Genomic DNA, 17,413 nt, shown 5'->3' on the forward strand with positions numbered 1-17,413 from the left:
GTTTTTAATAATTCACCGAGTTTACGAGAGACGCTTTTGATTCAACCGAATCTAGAAAAATTACGTAAATATAAATCAAGGATTTTATTTATATTCCTATCTATATTCTCGCCCCTGTAATATACCAGGGATTAAACTTCGCACATGGTTGCATATGGTTGGTGAAATTGTTGGGCCAAGCCATCCTATTATCGCTATCGGGTTATCCCATAATTTTCATTTAGCTACTTGCCGCGTAATAGGGAAAATCGATCTGTTAGCATTAAAATTATATCGTGCAATATCTGCTTCTTCCGCGACTATTTCATATATCGAATTAAATGCGCACGTTTCAAAATACGTACGTATTCCAACAATTTGTAATTTATCGAAAGTTTCGAAACCAATTACCGGCAAGTTCAATCGAATCGCGAAAATAGTTTATTAGGTCCCACTGTGATTGCGATTCTTTCGAAACTTCGTTCGAAACTTCGTTCGAGGAGGAAACTCCTCCCCGTCTCTCGAAAATCGAGTACGAATCAGGGATTCCTTTCATTTTTTCCTATCTTTTCGATATATTTTATATGGAGCCCACGGGACATCTCCGGCCAAAATCGATGAGTCGAGCGGGTTCAGCGCTAGTTTTCAAAAACTTGGAAACTCAGGCTTTTTCTCTGCCAATTTCGTTTTTTTTTTCTTCTTTTTTTTTTTTTTAACAAGTTTTGAGGGAATCGTCAGAATCTTAATCGATTTCAACGCGATATTTCTTCGTGTTGTTTTTTGGAATGGAACGATACGAGGAGAATTTTCACGGTTGATGTAACGAATCTTTCTTCGTGTTACGTATTTGATAATAGTGTATATACGTATTCGAATTTCTGGTACGATATTGTAATATCGTTTCGCACGCTGGTTACTTCGTTGTCTCTCTATTCCATTCGAGATTCGTCAACGCACGATTAATTTTAAAGGATATATTAGGTGAAAATTTACTTCTCTTCAATCTATCAATTTATTTTTCGAAAGAAGAAGAAAAAAACACATTTTAATTTTACATATACTTAAAATGATAATTATTGTTTAGAGAATTTTAAAAATCGAAATTGAAATTCTGACGAAATAGATACAGATCAGAAAATAAAAAATCAAAAAAAAAAAAAAAAAGAAAAAGTAAGCATTTTGGATTTTTCAGAGTTTCGAGTTTCAAATTTTTCGCAAAGTTTCGATGTTAATCCAAAAATCAAGTTTCATCTCTAATTTTTGTACGAAAATTTTTGTATTTTTTGTTTTTTTTTTTGAAAAAAATGTCAGCTACGAAAGAGATAAGGATGGAAAGATATTTTAATCGTGCGCAAAATCGATTGCACGCGGAGCGTAGGCACGAGGAACGAGGCACGAAAGCCTCGATATCATGTTGATTCGATATTCCGAGAATGCATCGACCATTTTACGAAAATGGCATCCCTTCGTCCTTTTTCATCTTCCTTCTATTTCCTTCCTTAACGTTGCCTTTTTATCGACACCCAACGGGGCTCTTTCTTCAGCCTCCCCCCTCCTCCCTCCACCCTATACTTCTTCCCGTCCATTGAAAGCCTAATGGAAATTGCGTTGGTCGAAACAGCTTTTTTCCTCTCCCCACTCTGGGGTTTGCATCTTGCAACGATCATGTGCATTGTTATCGAATTTCTTCCATACTTTTTTTTTTACATGCTAATATCAATGCGCGTAATTGGTAATTGGTAATTCAATTGTAGCAAAGCACGATACTTTAAGGTATATCTAAGATATATTTTTGAACGAATGCGTACAATTTAAGAGACGAAAATTTATGTTAATGTTACATTCTTTTGAAATTCTTCCCAGTAGTATGTGTAACTCGTGATATCTTTGCTTGACTGAAATTTGAATCTCTTGTCCCTCGATTTCCATCTTCCAACGATCGGTATTGCACTATTATGGAATTTCTCTGTTACGTTTAATATACGATAACATGTTTCTCGAGTTAATTAGATGTTTAGGTACAAGCTATGTAGGTGTTTCCAAATGGATAATACGAATTATAGAAATTTATTTCGAATTATTTCGGTTAATGTTATATTTAATAGTATAATCCGCCATCTTTCCTATAATCATTGTATCTCTAATTATAGAATAATCGAATAATGATTTTGATTTTGATCGAAAAGAGTCTTCTCGTCTCTCAATTTCTTAAACGATCGATATAACTGTTATTATTTATTTAATAGATATCTACGGGTATCAATTTTATATTTTCCAATAATTCAATATAATTGCATTTATTTTAAATCTTTTCCAGTAAATCGTGACTCTCTTTTACTGTTCACTAGATGGAAACAAGTCAAGCGGAAGGAATGCGGATCCGATTAGTTAATTTGAAACGCTTATTTTTGTTTCTACCATGGTATTTACGTATATTAATCCAAAACGATGATCTGTATTTAAACCTCGATCCATTAGATATAGAATCCAGAGTATTCTAACGCATCGATATAATATAAAAATTTTTTTATTTCTCATAATATGCTTAAAACCACAATTACGATAGTTTAATTTATAAATGTAATTATAAAATGTATATAAAACTTCACAAATGAAAATAATTTTTACGATTTTGAATTCAAATTGTAGCTCTTCTACTACAATATGTACAGCATATGGCGTCAACATTGTCAACAAAGCGTCTGAAGTGGGGATAGATGGTCCTAGCGAACGACCCCTCTTGCCCCTGCGCCGTCTCTCGCTGACTTTTTTCAGCAGTGAACAGTATATCCAAATAAAGTAAACAACTCGCGATCTCTCCTACAATTGTGCGCTCCTACAATTATAGAATATATTTTAATTAACTTTTGGTTAGGCGAATCAGCTCCAGCTTTCTCCATTTAAATCCTGTGATACTAATTTTGGAACGATCGATCAGCGTATCTCGTTCTTAGATAATTTCTCGAATAGATAAAAAAACGATAGAGAATTTGTCGCGAGACGCAACTCGGCAAAGAATTCGATCCTCTTTCGTCACGCGTCCAACTTCCCACGTATATATATTAACTATTCGCATAACTCGAAGAGATGGATTCCAACGACACCAGCCGCATATTAGGTTAATCCGGTTGGGCTGATCGATCAAGCGAGCAACACAGACGGTGGGAACAAGTGATTCGTTTAAGCTGTGATGGATGTACGAAGTGTTTGCACAGTGATTACAATTAATGTGAAAAGGATTGAATAAATCATCGAGGAGGAAAATATTGCTTATGTAAATTTGAATGAACATAAATAGATTTCGTGTTTAAATATTTACAATTATGTTTCATTGTAGTAAAATTTATTATCATGAATAAACTCTTGCTCTATGTATATATCATTTCGTAATGCGCGATGCTTCGAACGAATTCTTCGATTCTCTCGTTACGTTTAAATCACAGAATTTATATTAAATTAAATGAAATATGGAATATACGAATATTTTATCTCGTGTTTATATTCGCGCATATTTACACGCATATTCGGTCATTCACACGTGTTCATTTGCACGCAAACAATCCCCAATATTCTTCTTGTTTCTGCTCTGATATTCTATCTATACAGAATCTCGAATAAACAATTAATAACAAATAATTATTCGAAAGTGAGTCGAAAAGTAAATTGTATTTACCTAAAAACTTTTCTCTTATTGAATAATATAATATATCGATGAAACTTGGTAATAATACTTTTGTTCCATTCGTTTTATCTTCAATTTGGTAAAACGTTGGTTTTCGATCGACGAAACGGACAAACCGGACAACGTGAAAAGGCTCTTAGATCGTACGATATTCCATTGAAACTTCCGTGTCCAGGAGGAATTGCTTCTCCAAGTTTCGTCACCAGTGCGACTTCTTCAGAAGACTTACCGATAACGAGGATATTATCCAAGAACCAATTCTTCCTGGACACGACCCGCGATAAAAGCCACAGTAGAAAATTAAATGGCGGATTGAAAATAGTCAGCGATAAAAGGTATATAAAATATTAAAATTTAAACAATTCGTAGTAAATTGATATTTTGAAAAAGACTTTCTTTGTAGTACAATTTTTACGCTCTTCCAATTTTACTTCGAAATAATTTACACTGCAAATTAAATACTTCGATCATGATCTTCAAGTAAAATAAAATAATATTATAAATGCCTCGAGTTTCTTTCTTTCATATTATCAACAGATTTCAATTTTTATTTTTTACCTAGATGATAATTTAATTCAATTTAATTTAACAATTTCAAATAAATTGAACTGTTTGATAAATCTTGTAATAATTTACCACGTTCACCAGAATCGAAACCAGAGGCAGACACGTCCATCACGGTTAAAGTAATCCTAATTCGACACGAATTGTAATCGATTGACACGGCGAGGCAACATCTAATTACGGCGACGAGCACCAGTTAAATGTTGACCGAGAATTTTGAGGATGCTCGTGTTTCGTTGTTCAACTCCCAATTTCTACCCTCATCTCTTACCTCTCCATTAATAATCCATCTTTAATATAATAATAATTCTAATCTACCGTTCCTCCTTTAATCGATTATTTCGATATTAATCGCGCGACATTGCAAAACGAATCACCGATACGTATAGAGTGGAATTCGGCCAATTTCATCGATTTCTATTGGAAACAAACGGAGAGGGTTAAACGATGTTAAAAGCGAATCGGCCTTTCGAAGATTTTTAATATTCCCTCGTTGTGGAACTCGATCAACGATCCAACAATTTCCCGATTAAAATTCCCGATTGTCCAGGATTTCAGAAAGTATTTTTCACAACGTATGGAAAACTGGGATAACTGCGTTATCACGCTCGTGACGTTTGCTTTTTGGAATTAACTGCGTCCCCTTTCGAGCCATCGAACTTGAAACGATGAACATAAATATTTCTCTCGCTTCAACTTTTTGGAAAGGAACGACTTTTTGGAAAATCCGTAAGAAAACGTCCGTTCTTCCTTTTCATTCGAAAATACAGCCACGATCGAAGATACGTATATACGTAACCATGAAAGAAGATAGAATATGTGTATTTTTTTCCTCTCTATTTTTGACACGTTTCACACATTCCTGGATAATGATTTTTGTGTAGGTAAAAAAAAAAAAGAAATAGCTATAAAATGGTTGTAAAAAATGTAACGAAAATGCGCGTATAAGAGAACGTATGTATTAAGCAAATGATAAATACGAAATGTCGCCTATAATTCACATTCACGTGAATTAAACGAGGAATGAAAAATTCTTTGAAAATTCAATTAATATTAGCTTTATGAGTCTCTCTCTCTAAAAAAAAAAAATATAAGGAACAAAAAGGAAGGTATCATTTTCCGTTTGATGGACGGTCTCGTCCTTGTCCTTGTCCCCCTCAAAAATTCTTCAGGAGCCATCGCTTCGAATTGGGTCGCGGCAAGTGGTACGATAACGTTATCAGGACGATTCTTGGTATTAAGCTCGAGGCGTGGCGTACAATTTAACAATGCGCGACTATTGTGTGCCCTGTGAAACTGACATAAACTGCCATGTTTCATCTCGAAACGCATTTCGCATACAGGGATTATTCAATTTTGGAAAAGTTTCACTGGTGAAATTCGAAATTTTGCGAAATTTTGCATTTGTTAAATCAAACTTGACGCTTTCATCCGCCTGATATATTATTCGAAACAACAACGCCCACGTCTTTCCCTCCCTCCCTCCCACCCTTTCTTTCGGTCCGCTACAAGAAGAAAGTTAACGTTGTTCCAGGATTTACCAGCCTCGCCAAACTTTGTACACGGAATAGAGTTTCGAACATGTTCGAATTTTTTTTTCCCCCTCCCTCCTACTCCTCCCCCTCTAAACAGCAGAGGTCGAGTATATATTTCGGAAAATTTCAACTTTCGACCCGTGCTCGCCCACGAGAATTCTTCCATCACGATCGAAAACTATGTTGAAATTTAACGAGTAAATAAAATATAACCTGTAAACCATTTCGAAATTTCCTATGCATTATCCTATGCTATTAATATCCCTTTACTTATTTACTTCTTCTCCTGTTCGTCATCATCATTATTATTATTATTATTATTATTATTACCGTTCCTTTGTACTTTTTTTTATTAAATAAGTTGGTGTCCCTCTGAAAGAAAAGTAATCTCGTAAGTGGATGCGGGGGATGAAGTTGAATGTCCCCGTTGGAAAAGGTGACGGGTCGAATCCCGGAAAAATACAATTTTCAGCTTGCCTGCCTCCTCCGCAATTTTATTCCTCCAAGAAGTTTCCATTTCGCGTTTAAATACTTTTACTCGTCGCCATTCTTCTCTCTTCCTCCTCCAGTTCCTTTCTCCCCCCTCCTCCCCTTCTTAAAGGGGGAATCTCTCGCGAACACGCATCACGAAAATACAATTATATCCCGGCAAAGTGATGGGTCCCTTCCCCCTACATTTTTCCACGTACCTTTTAATATCTCGATTCGAACTGTGAATCACTCTACACGATAATCGTGGGTGCGGGTAAATATAAATTGAGAGCAAAGTTCGAGTTCGAGTGGATCGAAATTGAAAGTGAAAGTGAAAATCCTTAAAAAAGAAAAAAGAAAAAAAGAAACGACACGCTCGTGTTTAAGTTGAGATAAGAGTATTTCTTTTGTTATGGTTAGATTGTTAGAGTATTTCTTTTGTATTGGTTAGATTGAAAAAAAAGAAAGAAGAAAAAAGAGAAAAAAATATTACTAATTTTATCGAAACACCACAAAAATAGATGAAAATGTAATAATAAATTTAACTTCATTTCCTTGATATACTTTCGACGCATTCAAAACAGGGAAAAAGTGTATTTATACGCGTTATTTTTATGTTTCCTAACCGGACAATTTTTATTTAACCTCATTTCGTTTTTTATCCTTGATACGCTTTTCAAAACAAGTAAAAGCGTATTTACGAAATAATAGCGGAATCCACTCCCTCCGGTCATTGGATTTCCTACGCGACGAATTTCACAGTTGGAAATCCCGGTTAACGATCGACGAGCGAGAGAGAAAGAGCGAGAGAGAGACAGAGGGGGAAGAGAAAGAGAGAGAGAGAGAGAGAGAGGTGGACAGCGTGAGGCAACAGGGTGACGAGTCGAGATACGAAAATTGGGGAAAACAAGGTAATGGGTAAAGGTATAGTCCTCGAACACGACGACTCTTCCCCCTTTTGCTCGGTTTTAAAGCTGCAGAAATAGGTTGCGCCGGCCAGGAGGGTTTATAGGGGACGAGCCGTGTACGAGGCCTCGTGATCGATAGGGTCTAACCCACCACTACCAAAGCCTCTTCATTCTCCACCTGTACACCACCACGCGTATCCCCTCACCCTGTTTACCAACACTTTTTCTCGCCGCGTGATGCGACACAGGTAAATACAGGGGAACGTCCCCCCTCCCAGCCTAGGTGCGACAAGCTTTCTTCTCGTCGTTTACCGACACCGACTCGTTAAACCGTGGTTATCCGTCACTGCCAGCCTTTTATTTAAGATTAGATTTCTTCGTCGGTGGCTCATGTTTGGCTTCGGGGAGTTTACGCTTGAAATCGAAAAATCCGTTTCTCGAATGTTTGTGAATATTTTTCTTTTTTAGTCGGATGCTTTGAAACAACGATACGTATATATAAGGATTTTGCTTGGAGTAGAAATTTAATGGAAAAGTATTTACGTTTTTATACATAATTTCGAGGTGGAAATACATTAGAAATTATGGAATATACATCTCGAATATATCAAGATTTCCTTCGTATCTAAGATTTAAGAAAATTTCTTTTCCCATTTCTCAGAATCGCGAACCAATTCGTAGATGATAAACGACGAAGTAAATTTTTCATTCGTGACAAGTAATATCTTGCCAACATCTCGTGGTCGAGAAGCTTTTTCCCATCGACACCGGTATACCTATGTACATATTAATGACGTAACAAAGTCGGTCGCGCGTACACCTCTTGGTGTATAGTTGCATCCAAGTCAATCGTGTTTATTTTAACGCGACAACAATAGCTCGGCTCCTTTTTTTTACGTTACGTCGCTTCACGGTAGCGTGGCCTCGTCCGATCCTACTACCTGTGCACACGGTGACAAAGGATCGTCGGTAGAATTGACCGAAACGGTCCATTTTCACGGGGATTAATCGACCGACGATCCAATCCCTCCAACGTATACGGAATACGAAGACTTAGGGCGACGAATTTGGAGCACGTCGTTATCTCGCGCCAATCCTCGCGCTAGCTTCGATCACGTGATCGATGCCTCGCTCGAGGTTATGGCAACGTGCGAGCCAGTCAGTGCACGTTGAAATGCACGAACGCGGTTCGAGTTTGGCTCGCATTGTTCCCGAAAACGCGTCGAATCGGCCGGAGTTTTCGAATTTCTGGGCACAAATTGACGTTTAATTGGAACTTTTGAGCGGCGATTCGGAGCAAGCATATCGAAAACGGAAGAACGAACGATGGATTCGTTCCCATTCACACGTTTTGCACCGTGTTCACCGATGTATGCTGATCGGTAAGAGAGCGGAACGATGAAGGGAGGGGGAAGTGGCGGAGCGCATGCGTGATCACAGGGCCAGCCGATGCATTCAAGATTTAGCCGGCGTGGCTGGTGTCGCCGTTCAACCGGCGTGGCTAACCTCGTTCTGAATCAAGTTGTTCGTTCGGTCGGCGAGCACAGCCAATCGAGAACGTTTGCGGTCGGTGAATGACTGGTTCGAACGGTGTGCTTGTCAAAGCATACACCCGATATACGAGAAGGTATACACATGGCCGCGTGTCTGAGGGATCGGGGGCTCTCTATATAGGCCGGCTCTTTCTTTCTCTTACACCCCGCAAAAATTCTCGCCTATCCACACGCCACACGTTCGATCCTCGGCCAACCCATTAATTTACCGTTATTACGCGTTATTGGACGGGAAATTCAGTATAAAAAGAATCGTTTCTGAAATTTTAGAGGAAGAGGGATTCGAGTCCAATCTTGAAACGGTCAAGTTTGTGGATCAGGAAGGCGAATAAAAGATAATGTCCAAACGTATGGCGTGTTGTGAAAATTTGGACGAGAAGGAAGGAAAATAATCAAATTTTTAATTTTTAAATGATCATTTCTGTATTACAAAGATATTATAGAAATTAAAGAAAACAATATCTCGACCAATAGGGATTAGACAAACATCTTCGAAATCGACCAAAACACCGAGATATCGAAAATTCAAGATCTAGATCCCAAGAGATCGATCTTGACGTCAAATTTTCAAACGATTAACTACAGATTACAAGGATAATCGTCCTCCGAGTCGTCATGGAGAACACGTCAGGGAGAATTTAGGAGATGGGCGAGGTCGAGGCTTAGGGCGAGAGGGGAAAAATCGGTGGATAAGCAGTTGGGATAAAGCACCCCACATCGACGTGCCCTGTTACATCGAGTTTTTTGGATCATGTGGAGGCGGAAAGCGAGGGTGTGTGGAACAGGTGAGAAGGAGTGGATCCACGGAGGAGAGAGAGAGACTGCCTCCCTCGTTGACTGGAGGCAGTCAGAGTGTGACAGATTTCACGGGACAACGAGCTAACGAAAAACTAGTCGGGTGTGAGGCGAGAGGGCAGAAACTACGCCGCTCGCTCTCCTCCTTTCGCCACCCTCTAACCACTCGCTTTCACACCGGTATTCCACCCGACCGGCATAACTACCCTCACTTTGCCCGATCTCTTCGATAAATACATCCACGCATATCGATACAGGATTTCCACGATCCCTGAAAAAATAATTCATTTCCAATAAATCGTCTGCAATTTTCCAATTTTTCCCAATGTTTTGTCACGATTCACGTTTTCACGCAAATTTATCCCGATCGCCGGTACATTTGAGTTAAAGAAGAGATTTCAAATAATGGCAATAAATTCGTTATTTTTGAATTATTGGCAGACAGGGAAAATCGTCGATCGTTAAATTGACGCGCAATTTGATTTCACAATATTTTTTGATTTTTTCTTTACGCGAGTATTAACATTTAAACACAGAGTTAATGAACTCGTTATTTTCGAGTTACGGTGGAAACGGGTGAGCGATGAATTTCGCCGACGAATCGAACGGCGAGATAAGCGTAACGTAAGTGGAACGGAGTGGGCGGAGAAGGGGGAGGGAGAGGAAGGGTGGGGACGATCGGGCAAACATTTTAGTTAAGCTCGTCGAGTGCACTGTGAACGGAAGCCTCTCTCTGCGAGAACTCGTTAAACTCTCTTTGCTTCTTCCAACAAGGATTCCCACGTTTCCACGTGGAAAACGTGGCTACACCCTCGCTAAAATTTACTTCTTACCTCGCGATAACAAGTCCGTTTATCGCTAGTACTCGCTGGCAAATTAAATGGGACCAAGTTTCCTCCTTCTCTTCTTTTCTCTCGCCAGAAAAAAGAAAAATGATCCGAACAAAGGAATTCCTGTCCTGGATACGCGATAACAATGATACAAGCTCTCGTATAAATTTATCAAATTTGCCTCTCGTAATTTTCCACGCGCGATAAAAAGCTCCAATGTCCGTCACTTGGACGTTTTCATCTTTCTTCTCTCCTCCTTCGAGGCCATTATTCTGCATCCATCCGACTGACGCCCATCCCGCACATTTTCCATCAGGAATAATTTCTCCTCGTTGTACACGCAAACATACGTGCATAAACGAAATAATCGAAAAGTTTCTACGATACTCTTTTCCTAATCCCCTCCCTTCTTTCTCCTCCCACGGCATCTCCTATCGATCTTTCCGACAGACAGACCGAGTTAGTCGCGTTTCAAAACGCGAGTCACGACAGCAACAGCAGGTTTCCAACAGATCGATCTTCGAAAGAGTGATCCGGCATCGGTGAACCGGGCACTTTATAAGCGAAAGAGAACGCCCGATCGTTCGTTTTTCTTTTTCAATGAAAACTCGCCTTTTTCTCCTCCCGACCAATTCTCCCCGCCTTAAGAAAAGCTTTTTATATTATCTCGTCGAGCCTTTCGTTTTTATCGTTCCTGTTGCCTCTTTTCCGCCGATCGAACGTTACAACCACGGCTAGGCGGACGGAATAGGCTTCTCTTGGTAATAAGAGACGAAGGGTTCTTGGCTTTTTTATCCCTCGTTTGCGTTGAAAATTTCATTTTTCTCTCGCTTTATTTGGAATTATTTAGTTTAATTTTTTTTTTTTTTTTAAGAACGGATGTCACGAGTCGATGATGAGACGTATCTTTGATACACGATGAATGAATTATTCTTCGTTTAAAATTTATATTTTTTATTTTTTTCTGCTTTTTTATTCCATTTTCCAAAGACAAATGCCACCAAAGATAATTTTATTTTTTAATAAGATTTTTGACCGAGCAAATACTTGGATCAGATATATCGTAAATTCGTTCAAATATTAGGATATACGTAAACATTATTAATGATAAAAATTAACAATCGACGCCATCATAAATTTCGTTTAAAATTCGTATTTTCTATTTTTCTCATTTTACAATTCGCTTGAGATTTTCCAAAGACAAATGCCAAAGATAATTTTATTTTTGATAATATTTTTGGCTGTTCAACAACGTTATTTATTAACGACCCTGAAACTCGTTTCAAACCATTTTCGAGGACGATGAAGAAAATTAAAAATTCGGATGAAACGATTCCAATAATTGGATGGATGAAAAAATTAAAAACCATTCCTTATCTTTCATTTTTCGTTTGAAATTCATTAATTGTAATTCGCTGATTTTAATTTTCCAAAGATATGATAATTTTATTTTTGGTAAGATTCTCGGCCGAGCAAATGATTCATATTTGGATCAAAATTATCATAATTCAAACATTATTTATTAATGACACATGTTTCAAACAAATTAACAATCAACGCCATCATAAATTTCGTTTAAAATACACATTTCATACTTTTCTCATTTTACAATTCGCTTGAGATTTTCCAAAGACCACCAAATTGCCACCAAAGATAATTTTATTTTTGATAATATTTTTGGCCGAACAAACGATTCGTACTTGAATCAAATATATCGTAATTCGTTCAACAACATTACATTATTTATTAACGACTCTGAAACTCGTTTTCGAGGACGATGAGGAAAATTAAAAATTCGGATGAAACGATTCCAATAATTGCACGATGGATGAAAAAATTAAGAATCGACGCCATTCCTTATCTTTCATCTTTCGTTTGAAATTCACATTTCTGTTCAGTTTTCTCACTTCGTAACTCGCCGATTTTAATTTTCCAAAGACGTTACGATAATTGTATTTTTGATAAGATTTTCGGCCGAGCAAACGATCCGCACTTGGATCACATATCAGATAATCCGTTCAACAAAATTACGTTATTAACATTTGAAACTCGTTTCAAACTCGTTTGGAGGAAAGTTAAAGATTCGGATAAAAGGCTGATAATTCCAAGGTAAATAGATTAAAGGGGGAAGGGGGGATGAAAAGTTTGGAGGGAGGATAAGTGCGTTCGCGAAAGAGAGTGGTTGCTCGAGCAACGCAAACATCAACCCTCCACTCGCCCGTTGGAAAAGGTTAAGGGTTCTTAGACCAGAGATCGGAGCCGGAGGGATGAAAGATAAAGACGCGATGAATGCCGAGGATTTTTCTGCGATTCCACTCCCTTATTCGAACATTCAAACATTCTCGGATGAAATGAATATAGGGGAGAGAGGAGAGAGGCTCTCCATTCAATTTTTTCTCCCCTATCTCGAGCATTTCAGACCACCCTTAATCACCCCAAACTTTCTTTTTCTTTCTTTTTAATCTCTCCAATAATTCCACGATATAAAGAAATATTTGTTAAATCTTCTTCTTCTTCTTCTTCTTCTTCTTCTCGTGGAATTTTCTCTCGGTTAAAATTCCATGTTTTTTTTTCTCTCTCTCTATAAAAGATTTCTTTCTAAAAGTCTCAAGGAAGTTGCTCAAAAAAAGCAATATTTAAACACATCGTGGGGAGAAAGATCCGTTCTTTAAACACGATTTCGTAAATTATCGAGCGTTGAAGAATCGAATCGAAAAGAATCGCGACACGAGAACGCGAGAAGATAAATGGCTTTGGAGAATCGCGACAAAAGCTTCCCTCCCTACCCCCTCAAACTCCGCCTCCTGCCCCTTTCTTTCTTCTCGTCGGTCGCATTAGAAGCTTCGCCATTACAGCACAAGTTTCTTAATGATACAGAGCTCGCTTTGAGAAGTTTGCGAAGAACGATCAATGACGGTGTGCAGGCTTCGCAAACAAACAACCCCTCTGCGCCTCCTCCTTCACCGCGCATCCGTCCTTTCGCTTCGAGCTTTCCAGTTGCACGCAGTTTTGAATTTTTTTTCGCGGCGGCAACATTCGTTCCACGTAATAAATTCTGAAATTCTTTCCAACAACACTTGGGGGTTGGTTCATTTCTTTATCGCTCTTTCCACTCTCTTGTTGTCCACTCGTATATATTTTCTTATTGTCCTCTTCTCTTCCTTTCAGGGGATGATGACGGTGATGGTTCGAGGAAAGTTCTCTGGATGAAAATTAATCTATGACCAGCACCAACTTTCGCGAAGAGAGGCGCTTAAATATCTTCGTTTCTTTTCGAAACTTTTCCTTTTTTTTTGTTTTTTTGGACAGTTTACATCGTTATGCGCTCAACTTTTGCCAATTAGTCGAACGATTTTCTTCGGAGATTTTTAAATTGATATGATAATCGCGGGGATAACCTTTTCAAAGTTTTGAAGGGATATCTTGAGTCTCGAATTTTTTATATTTTTTTTTTCTTTTTGCGGAGACGAAACCTTGAAATACTTCGCGCCCTGAAACTTTCTATTTTATGCCTCGAAACTTTTAACTTTCAACTTTTGTAATTCGAAAATTTTCTTCTGAAACTCGATGATAAAAAGAATGATTTGCGTAAGTAGTTTAAAAGGGTATTAAAAAAATCGAGTTTCGGTTTATCTTTAATATTGGGAGGGGAAAAATGGCAAATATTTCATCGCGGTTTCGTTTAAGAATTAACGGCGTTCCTTTTTTTCTTTCGCAAACGAAGCAGAAGATTTTAAATAAATTGCTTCTGTCTGTTCGCTTTGAGGAGGCTTCGTTATCGGCAATTCGATTGAAGCGTTCGAAGCGAATAAAACGTCGTATTATAACTACGATTAGACCTAAGAAAACCGATAACCATCGAATGTCGAACGCTTGAAACGAAAAAAAAAAAAAAAAAGAAAATGAAAAAAGAAACGCTCCAAAAATTTCCATCTAAATTTTACAGCAAAACTTCCAGTATTTCATAATGCATAACGCCACGTTGTGTATGTACACGTTGCAAACGTACAGTCAGTCGTAAAAATTTTCGCAGAGAAGACATTGTGTCTTCTCTGGAAATTCGCCCATTTTGAAAAATTCGCGTAATAAATAGACCGATCCACTTTTCTTCGTGTTTCGAATATACGAGAATTTCGATTACGAAAATTGGAATGTCTTATATAATTTTAAAATAGAGGAGTTACGTTTAGTAATAAATAAATAATAATCTGGATATAACAAATATAACATCTTTCGCGAGAATTAATATTAATATCGATAAAAAAGAGATTGTATCCATCCCATATATAACCAATTATCCAATCGTATAAAATAATTTCGTATAAAACGTATTATCAATATCGATAATCAGGCAAAAGTTACAAGTACGAACATTTCTGTGCCCGACTGTATATCCAACGTACATCTGCGAGATATATCGCATCTCCTTATAAATATTAATTGAAAAGTCAAAGTGTTACGTTGGATGCGAGGCAAGAGCGTCTGATACACGCAGCGAAAACGATTAAAATAGAATCGGGACGAGACATACTTTCCGCTCGTTCTGCAACGAGAATTTTCCACTGGGATCTTCGAATCTGATCAAAAAAAGAAGAAGAATTATTGTTTTAACCCTTTATCAAGTTCACGGATGATACACTCGAAACTCGTTGAGCCAAGGAATCTATTATTCTCAGTGTCCCCATTTTCTCGAGATGCCTAAAAAGATAGCTGCGAAATTACGAGCATCGCGACACTGCGAATCATAATAACGTCTACATAAGGAATACCATTACCGAGTCTAATCTGGGTTATTCGTCTAATTGCTCCTTTTTTATTCCGGAAACAACGCGGAATATCTCTTCTGCACACAGTTGGCTTGTGCGCTATACACCATCCACCTGTGAAGAAACGGGCACAACTTTTTGTCGTCTCTTGTTACCGCATGTTCCAAGATACGTGAAACCAACGTTCCGGAATATACGTAAAAACATTTTGTCCCCATTCAGAGAGTGAATGAGTGAGTGAGTGAGTGAGTGAGAGAGTGAATGAGTGAGTGAGTGAGTGAGTGAGAGAATGAGAGAGAGAATAATATGAAATTTTCGGGTTTCGTAATTCGAGTTCGTATATTCGATAAGAAGAGAAGAATATAAATGATCGATCGAGGTCTGAATTAATAAATAATTCTCGAGTCGATATGAGTTTTAAAGAAAATCCGAAAAAAATTTAAAATTGCCTCATTGCAAACATATATAACTCACATTATTTCTTAACCTATTTGGAATTCAATCGAGACCAAGAATTCGTCCTTTATGCTTCAATCTCGAAAGATTGGAATAAATTAAACTTCCATAAATGATATATCGCCATTATAAATGATATAAGCACATTTAAAACAATAATTTGAAATTACTTAGTTGCAAATATATATCTCACATTATTTCCTAACCTATTTGGAATTCAATCGAGACCAAGAATTCATCTTTTATGTTTTGAAAGATTGAAACTGAATTAAGCTTTTATGACTGATATATCGCCATTATATATTAGATATTAAGAAAAGAATATTCGAATGATCGATCAAGGTCTGAATTTGATAAATAATTCTCGATTGATACGAATTTCCAGTAAAGAAAATCCGAAAAAAATTTAAAATTGTCTCTGTGGAATTCAATCAAGAATTCGTTCTTTATATTCGAAACGTTTCGAGTTGGAACGAATTAAGCTTTCATAAATGATATATCGCTATTATAAATGATATAAGCACATTTAAAACAATAATTTGAAGTTACTTAGTTGCAAACATATATAACTCACATTTCCTAACCTATTTGGAATTCAATCGAGACCAAGCTTTCATGATTGATATATACCCATTAATATATTCGATACGAAGAGAAAAATATTCGAATAATAATCGCCCGTTGAATTTACGAATTTAATAAATTTAATAAATACGAACGAGTCGGTACGAGCGTTTCCATTAAAGAAAATTCAAAACACATTTGAAACGATAATTTAAAAATTGCCACTATATCGAAATCCATATAACTCCTACACTATATCGGGTAAAACCATATCCCCGTATCCGTAGAATTCAATCGAGATCCGGGCGAAGAGCACGTCCTTCACGCTCCAATTTCGAAACGTTTCGAAACGTTCGAGTTGGGACGAATTAAGCTTTCATGGCTGATAGATGGCCACGTTTAACGCGCCATCATAGGGGCGTGACGACGATCAGGCGCGCGAACAGCAAGGGGAGAAGGATAAAATTCCAAACGCTCGTTCGAAAGGTGAACACAGAACAGAGGGGACAAGTTACAACCGCGGAAGAAGTTCTCGAGGGAGGTTCTCGAGGTTGTTCAAAGGGTTAGAAAGCAGGAACAATGATATACGAGTTTCTACGTTCGAATCGTGAGGCTCCCTCTATCCGATGAAAGATAAACCGTATTTGTCCACGTGACTTCGTCGGGTCGAATCGTGTCTCCGAATCTCTTTGGACGTTAACGAGGAGGGGATAGAGAAATCGCTTCCATTATTATTATTTCGACGCGTCGTTCTCGTGTTGGACTCGATGAAACGGTGTGGAAAGGAACATCGATACCTCGACGTAGAATGTCTGCAATTTTCAGCTAGAATTTAATAAAGGTCTGGCGCGTTATTAAAATCCACGAGGTTTAAGGGAGATATGAGAGAAGGCTGACGATTAATCTCTCGCCGGGTAATCTCCGTTGTATCAATTTATATTAACTATGGAACGGTTCGGAAGTTTGAAGGAGGGATTTGGCCCCGGTTTCTGAGATCCCCTTTCGAAAGTACGTCTCTGTGTTCGTCGTCGTCATTTTTACTTTCTTGTACTTGGCGTGGTGGAAATAAATAAGCGTAGAAAATAGGTATTTGAAAGCAAGTTTTTAATCCCAAATGCGCGGTTTGCTCGAACTAACTTAGGTGTGGGCAGATGTTTCTTTCGAAAGCGTGAATTATTTTGTTGTAACTAGATTTTAGTTGCAAACTTTCAAAAGAGGATCCGTTGATTCGTTGCTTTTAACGCGGCGAAAAGAAGAAGCGGGAACTGTGGACAGACCTAAACAGAAAGAAAGTTTTTAAATTGCGAATT

At 37.8% G+C, this 17,413-nt stretch overlaps 1 protein-coding gene across 5 annotated transcripts in view; it reads right to left on the reverse strand.

Annotated features, from left to right (window-relative positions):
• The window catches only part of LOC108000270 (uncharacterized), a 77,292-nt gene that overhangs the window by 18,517 nt on the left and 41,362 nt on the right, over positions 1–17,413 (reverse strand). The gene's annotated exons all lie outside the window — the stretch shown is intronic.

Source organism: Apis cerana, linkage group LG15, assembly GCF_029169275.1.
Source record: "Apis cerana isolate GH-2021 linkage group LG15, AcerK_1.0, whole genome shotgun sequence".
In the NCBI taxonomy this organism is placed as follows: domain Eukaryota; kingdom Metazoa; phylum Arthropoda; class Insecta; order Hymenoptera; family Apidae; genus Apis; species Apis cerana.